Source organism: Octodon degus, unplaced genomic scaffold (assembly GCF_000260255.1).
Source record: "Octodon degus isolate 3935 unplaced genomic scaffold, OctDeg1.0 scaffold00222, whole genome shotgun sequence".
In the NCBI taxonomy this organism is placed as follows: Eukaryota; Metazoa; Chordata; class Mammalia; order Rodentia; family Octodontidae; genus Octodon; species Octodon degus.
In genome coordinates, this window is record NW_004524798.1 from 3306002 (window position 1) to 3312001 (window position 6000).

The 6000-nt window shown below is 44.4% G+C and overlaps 1 pseudogene; it reads left to right on the forward strand.

The window, feature by feature from the left end:
- LOC105744086 overlaps window positions 1-5537 on the forward strand; it is a 29911-nt pseudogene extending 24374 nt beyond the window's left edge.
- Window positions 5538-6000: the final 463 nt, after the last annotated feature.

A 6000-nucleotide genomic window follows, 5' to 3' on the forward strand; every position in this document is an offset into this window, starting at 1 on the left:
GGGACTCAGGTTAGACTTGATGCAGGCTTATTTTAAAAGTTGGCTCGCCAGACGAGTGATTCATCATGTCCCGTTACCCAGAGAGCATGGAGTCTAAACTCTTCTTTTTAGACAAAGACAATGTGACCCAGAGACTTCATGACAACGGAGCCAAAGTTACGCAGCTGGTGAGTGCCAGGTCTCTATTAATCCAGGGCTGACCTTATTCTGCCTCCTCAATGTAAGTTATCATTAATATTTCCTGAATGCTTTGGGATGCTGAACGTCTTGTTAAGCAATGGATTCCTCTCCATGGGGAGGCAACATCTAGTTTTGGTTTCCGCACTTAACTATTGTTGGGTCTTACAGTTGCATAACCTCAAAGCCTCAGTTTCCTGACATGCAAAATGGAGATGAAGACAGTTCTCATCCTGGGAGGCTGTGGAGATTGGAAAAGTGAGTGCAGAGATCAGCACAGTGTCTGACACACTGACTAGTGAGGTTGCCATGGTTGAATCCTTCGGGGCTACTCTGTCAGAGCAAAGACTTCTAATTCTTATGTCTGTCTGCCCGAAAAATGGTTAGGAAAGATTGATGTCCTCTGAATGTTTTCATTCTCTGTCCCTCTAAACTCCAGCTGACAATTCCAGGAGGCAGGGACTTCACTCCCTTGTAGGTATCCTTTCCTTTACACACTCCTTCACCCTCCTCCAGGTTCTTGGCAGCATCCCCTGGAGGAAACTTGAATGCATTCTCTTTACAGCCTCATAATCTTAGGAGGGAGCTTTGTCAGTGGTACAACCGTGTGTTTCCTGAATCCATTCAGGCAGGAAGGAGAGCCAGCTCTGGGATGGTATTTCATCCATCTCTGAGACCAGCCACGTTTGGGTTGGCTCACGAGTTTGAGACCTGTCATGATCTCTGGCATTCTAGGAATGGGTCCCAAGGAGCCCTGGAGTTAAAAATAATAACAATAATGAGCAGTGCAGTACATCAACCCTTCTGGCAAGAACCAAGGTAGGAGTACAGTTCAGCCTACGCTTGACTGTGCAAATTTGCCATAGCATAGTAGAGTTCATTTGGTTCCTCCTAAAGCTTGATCACCTGCAATATGGTTAGTCACGTTCCAGCAGGCTTTGTGCATGTGCATGGCTCTCCTTCTCTGGGCCCCTTTCACTTGTCAGCCTCCCTGGGAGTGACAGTGCTGCCTATCTCTGCGCAAGAGTTGGAAGGAATGCTTACCGTTCACTGTGCTCTAAGGACAGCTCTGTGCTTCCCTAGAGAGCCAGAAGCTTCACTGAGACCAGGAACAACTTTGCAGCATACTAGATCTGCATATGGTGACCCTAGACATCAGTGCATTCCTTAGCCCACAGTGTCTAAAGCATCCATGAGAAAATATCTTTTTTTTTTTCTTTTTTGGTCTGTTTTGACTTAAGGAATAAGCTCTTTTATTTAGGCTCTTGTGGTAGTTGATATATTGTGTCAACTTGGCTGACTCAGCTCTGACAGTTCTGCCTCTGCCCCATTCCCCCCCCACCTCCTTCCCCCTCACTTAGAAGGGCAGGGCCCAACCTGGGGCATGATTGGTTCCACTCTGGGGTTTTGTTGGGCTGGCACTGGGATGCAATTGGTTCCACCCTAGAATGCTATTGGGCCAGCCCTGGAGTGCGATTGGTTCCACCCTAGGACCATGGGCCGCCCCAGAGTGACTCAGCACAAAAAGTGTATATAAAGGAGTTGAGGAAGGCTGCCTGGCCACCCTAACCCCGCTTCCTGGGAGAAGGCCCAGTCTTCCCTCTGCAGGTGCTGGTCCTCCTCTGCTCTTCATTATTTTCTGCCACTGTGAACTGCTGTGGATTGTCTTGGAGCCAGCAGCCAGCTAGTGGAGTATGAACTGAAACCTCCACAAACTGTGAGCTAAATAAACCTCTCCTTCCTTCATTTTGCGTGTCGGGTATTTGTTCCAGCAACGAGTAAAAAGCAACTAAGACAGCTCTCCAAGGTAATTTTGAGCGTTTCTTGGCCGACTTATGTTTTGCACTCTGGGAAAGAAGATAGGACTATGAGGCAGAGGGAAGAGGGACAGATGGACACAAAGAGAAAGGAAAGAGGTACTTATTGGGGACTTAACCGACAGTCCAACAACTTGTATTTTCATCTTCACAACAAAGCAGCCCTGAGGATATAAACTGGTGGGCAACCGCAGAAGAGCCTCGTGTTCTTCTCTTCAGATTTGTTTGCCTCAAAAGACCATGAACTCCAACACACAAAATGATCTTGTCATTTTATTTCCTTTTCTCTAAACCAGAAATGTATTTTCCAATCCCTAAATTGGCCTCCTTGTAACACTTCCATGTGCCTTTGATCTAAACATCAGACATCCTTTAAAATCTGGGACATTGCATAGCTTCCTGATTTGGATTTCGGTAAGCACGTATTTTCCTCACATACCTATTCTTTTACAGTGCCGATTGCTTTGACTTTCTAATCTGATGAGTTTTAGAAATATTAATATAATAACACTATTTCTTCTTAAAATTTCCTATACTTATGTTGACTTGAAATATAGCTAGAGATTTTCTTTCCACATGGTGTCTTTATGTTGAAAATTCTTATTCATATTACTCACTATTTTATCAAAAGATATTTTTCCCAAAACTACTTGTTCCATATTTCTGGTGCTGTTATTTTAGTATGGAAGAGTCTAATGATGTGCCTTCAGCTCATGGTCTATGCTTTGATTTCTTATTTTTGGCACAGAGTCTTCCTACACAGTTCAAACTCATAGTTACCCGCCTGTCTCAGCCTCCTCAGCACTGGGATTATAGGCATGCACCACCATGCCTGGTTCCAGGGCCAGCATGACATATAGTACCAGGGATCAAACTCAGGTCCTTGTGCTTGCCTGGCAGGTGCCTAGACTGCTGAGCTATCTATCTCCCCAGCCCTTAACTTTGCTTTTTTGCCTACACTTATAGATATATACTAGCAGGGTAGTAAGCAGTTGTTAGTTGAGTCTTTTATGTATTAATTTTTATTATCAGCCCTATAGGGATCAGTATGTGGCTTTCTCTTATCTCTGAATTACTAATATATGTTCTCATTATCCCCCCAAGTGTTTGAGGGAAAATAGTTCCAATTCTTTCTATGAGTTAAATGACCCAGATGTTGAAAAAAAATGTCCTAAGAGAAGAAGATATTGTATGTGTCCTCAACTGCAGTGTCATACTGACAATAAGCTTTGGTTTTGAGGCAATTTGGAAGTGCTAGACACTTATAGACCACCAGATCTACAATAATAAAAATAGAAATTGATATTGTTAACAAAGCACCCATTCAGTGAGATAGTTCACCTTACAATCGAATCGACTGGGCCCCAGCGGGACTGGATATTTCATTATAATACGTTACTTGGGAGTATGTCTGTGAGTGTGACTCTGGATGACAATAATAATCAGAAGATAGACTGAGGGCAGCAGACAGCTGCCCCCCTCCAGCTGGGTCTGATCCACTGGACTGAAGGACTGAACAGGGTAGAAGTTTGTGCAGGAAAGAGTTCTTTCTTTCTGCCCTACTCTTTCAGAAATGGAACGTCTGTGTTCTCCTGCGCTGATGGAATGGGGATCGATCTTGGCTCTCCTGCTTCTCAGGCTTTCAAACTCAATTACAAGAGCTGTGCCATGGGCCTGCCTGGTTGATCCATTCCTTACAACAAATATCTTTTTAGCTATCATATAAATACCTGTATACCTCCTATTGGTTCTCTAGAAAAGTCGAATACCCTAAGTAATTACTCTATGTCAGGAACCTCATGAAATCTCTGTAGTACTTGCAGTATTATGAGTGAGATATTGTTATTTGCATTCTGAAGATAAGAGACTTCACCAAGGCCATGAACCTCAACTGGGGAGCATTTGCATACCCAAAAGTTATGCAGCTTTGTGTAAATCCATGAACTTCTATCAATTAAAATGGTAAACTGGCATGGTTATGCCCACCTTGAAGAGAGGATTAAATTAAACAATAGGTGTAAAGTATTTGGAACAGGAAGGGCTACATTATAGGGATTTGGAAACAATAGCTTTTGCTATTTGAGTTTCTTATTTATGTTAACAAAATTCAGAGGCTTGGCAGCTTGTGGAATAGATCTAATTCCTCTAGCATAATGTATCACCAACCACTGAATTTGATCATTTGTTCATCCCCATTAAGCTCCGATAATATTTCATGTTATCCTGGGGAAAAATATGAATAGGGTGACATTTAAAATTTGGCACAGCCCAGGGAGAGGGGGGAGGCCCACTCTTGACAGCAAGAGGAATCCTAGTTAGACTGCGGTGAGACACTCTGGCTGCCGTACTTTCGGGAGCTGGACAGCTGCAAAGGTCGCAGGAGGTGCCTTGTTTCCCAAAAGGTGTTTGGTATTTACTTTTGCTCCAGCATGTTCTTCTGCTCTGATAACGATTGTCATCCTCCATTACAATAAAAGCTGTCAGAGGGATTTTATAGGCATATGGCATTAATTTAGTTTTCCCCCTCTGTGGTCCTAAGAGAGTTTGCAAAAATGAAAACAAAACACAACAAAGCCGCACTCAGCTGTTCATCAGTTGTACTTACTGGACAGCCGTCCTATGCCACACAGAGGAGAGGACAGGCTCTCCATCTCCAAAGCTACCTGAGGGCAGCCTCCTTTCAGGGCACCGGCTCTGATAGGCATCGTTTTGCGTTTCCTTGCCAGGCTTTGAGAAATGGATCAGAGAACACTCCCCAGATTTCTTTGGAAAACAGAACAATATCAGCCACAATTTGTTTTCATCACCACATCATTTGGAACAGTGACTGTGCTTTAGAGTTGCCAGCACCTCTTCATGTCCGCTCACTGCTTGCAATGATTTAGTATGGTAGGCAGGCGGCTCTGATGAATTCTTGTCCTACAGGTGAGGGACCAGAGCTTTAGAAAGGAGGAGACACTTGACTAGGGAAGTTGTTTCGCCCAGGGCAGAAGCCAGTCTGTGAAAAGTCCCTTCCTCTCTTTTTTCTTGCCCACCCATCCTCCATATTTGGGGGAACTACTAATGTCATTGTGTAAGGATTCTCATGAGAAACAGAATGAATACTACGCCTATGTCTTACTAGTATCAGCTCTAATATATCAACTTGACTGAACTAGGAAACACCTACGAGAGCAGCACAGCACAGTACTACGTGTGTCTATGGGGGTGTTTCCAGAGATGACTGGCATGTAGGCTAGCAAACCATGGGACGAGGTGGCAGACAAGACCCACTGAGTTATGGGTGGCATCAGCCAATAGGCTTGTAGCCTGAATGGACTGAAAAGGAAAGAAGAAGGATGTTGACACAGGTTTGAAGAGCTCATCCTGCTTGAGGGGGCTCATCTTTTGCTGCCACCACCTGTGGATCTGACTGCATTTTCTTTGGCCTTTCAATGCAGACTCACACCGATGACTTTCCAGGGAACTTCCAGGTCTTTGGTCTCAGACTGGTGCTACAGCCTTGATTCCTCATGTTCTGTGGCTTCCAGCTTCGTGGACTGAGCAGCTGCTGGATTCTCTGGCTCTCTCATGCAGAATTGTCACTGTGCCCTCTCCTGTCTCTGCGTGTGCATATATTCAATTCCGTTTCACTAATGAGCTCTAACAAGTACAATGTCTATATTTATACCTGTGTACAAAGATGAGTAGGTAAGAGGGAATATGTTCCAAGATTTATCTCATAGGAATATTGGTTATGGAGCTCAAGCAGTCCCATAGCATGGGGGCTGCCACCAAGAGACCTAGGAAACTGGTGTGTGCCATTGAGTATGTCTGAAATCCTGAGGACATGATGAGCTGATGGCGTAACCCCCAGTCCTAGATAAATGGCTTGGGAACTCTTTGTGGGGGACCCTATCCTAGACTGAAGTTGAAAGAACTAATAGTTCTGTAGGCCTGCAGAGGATCAGTGTCTCAGGTCAGGAGTTGGCTCTTGCTTTGCTCTTTGGGTTTGCTGTGCCCACAC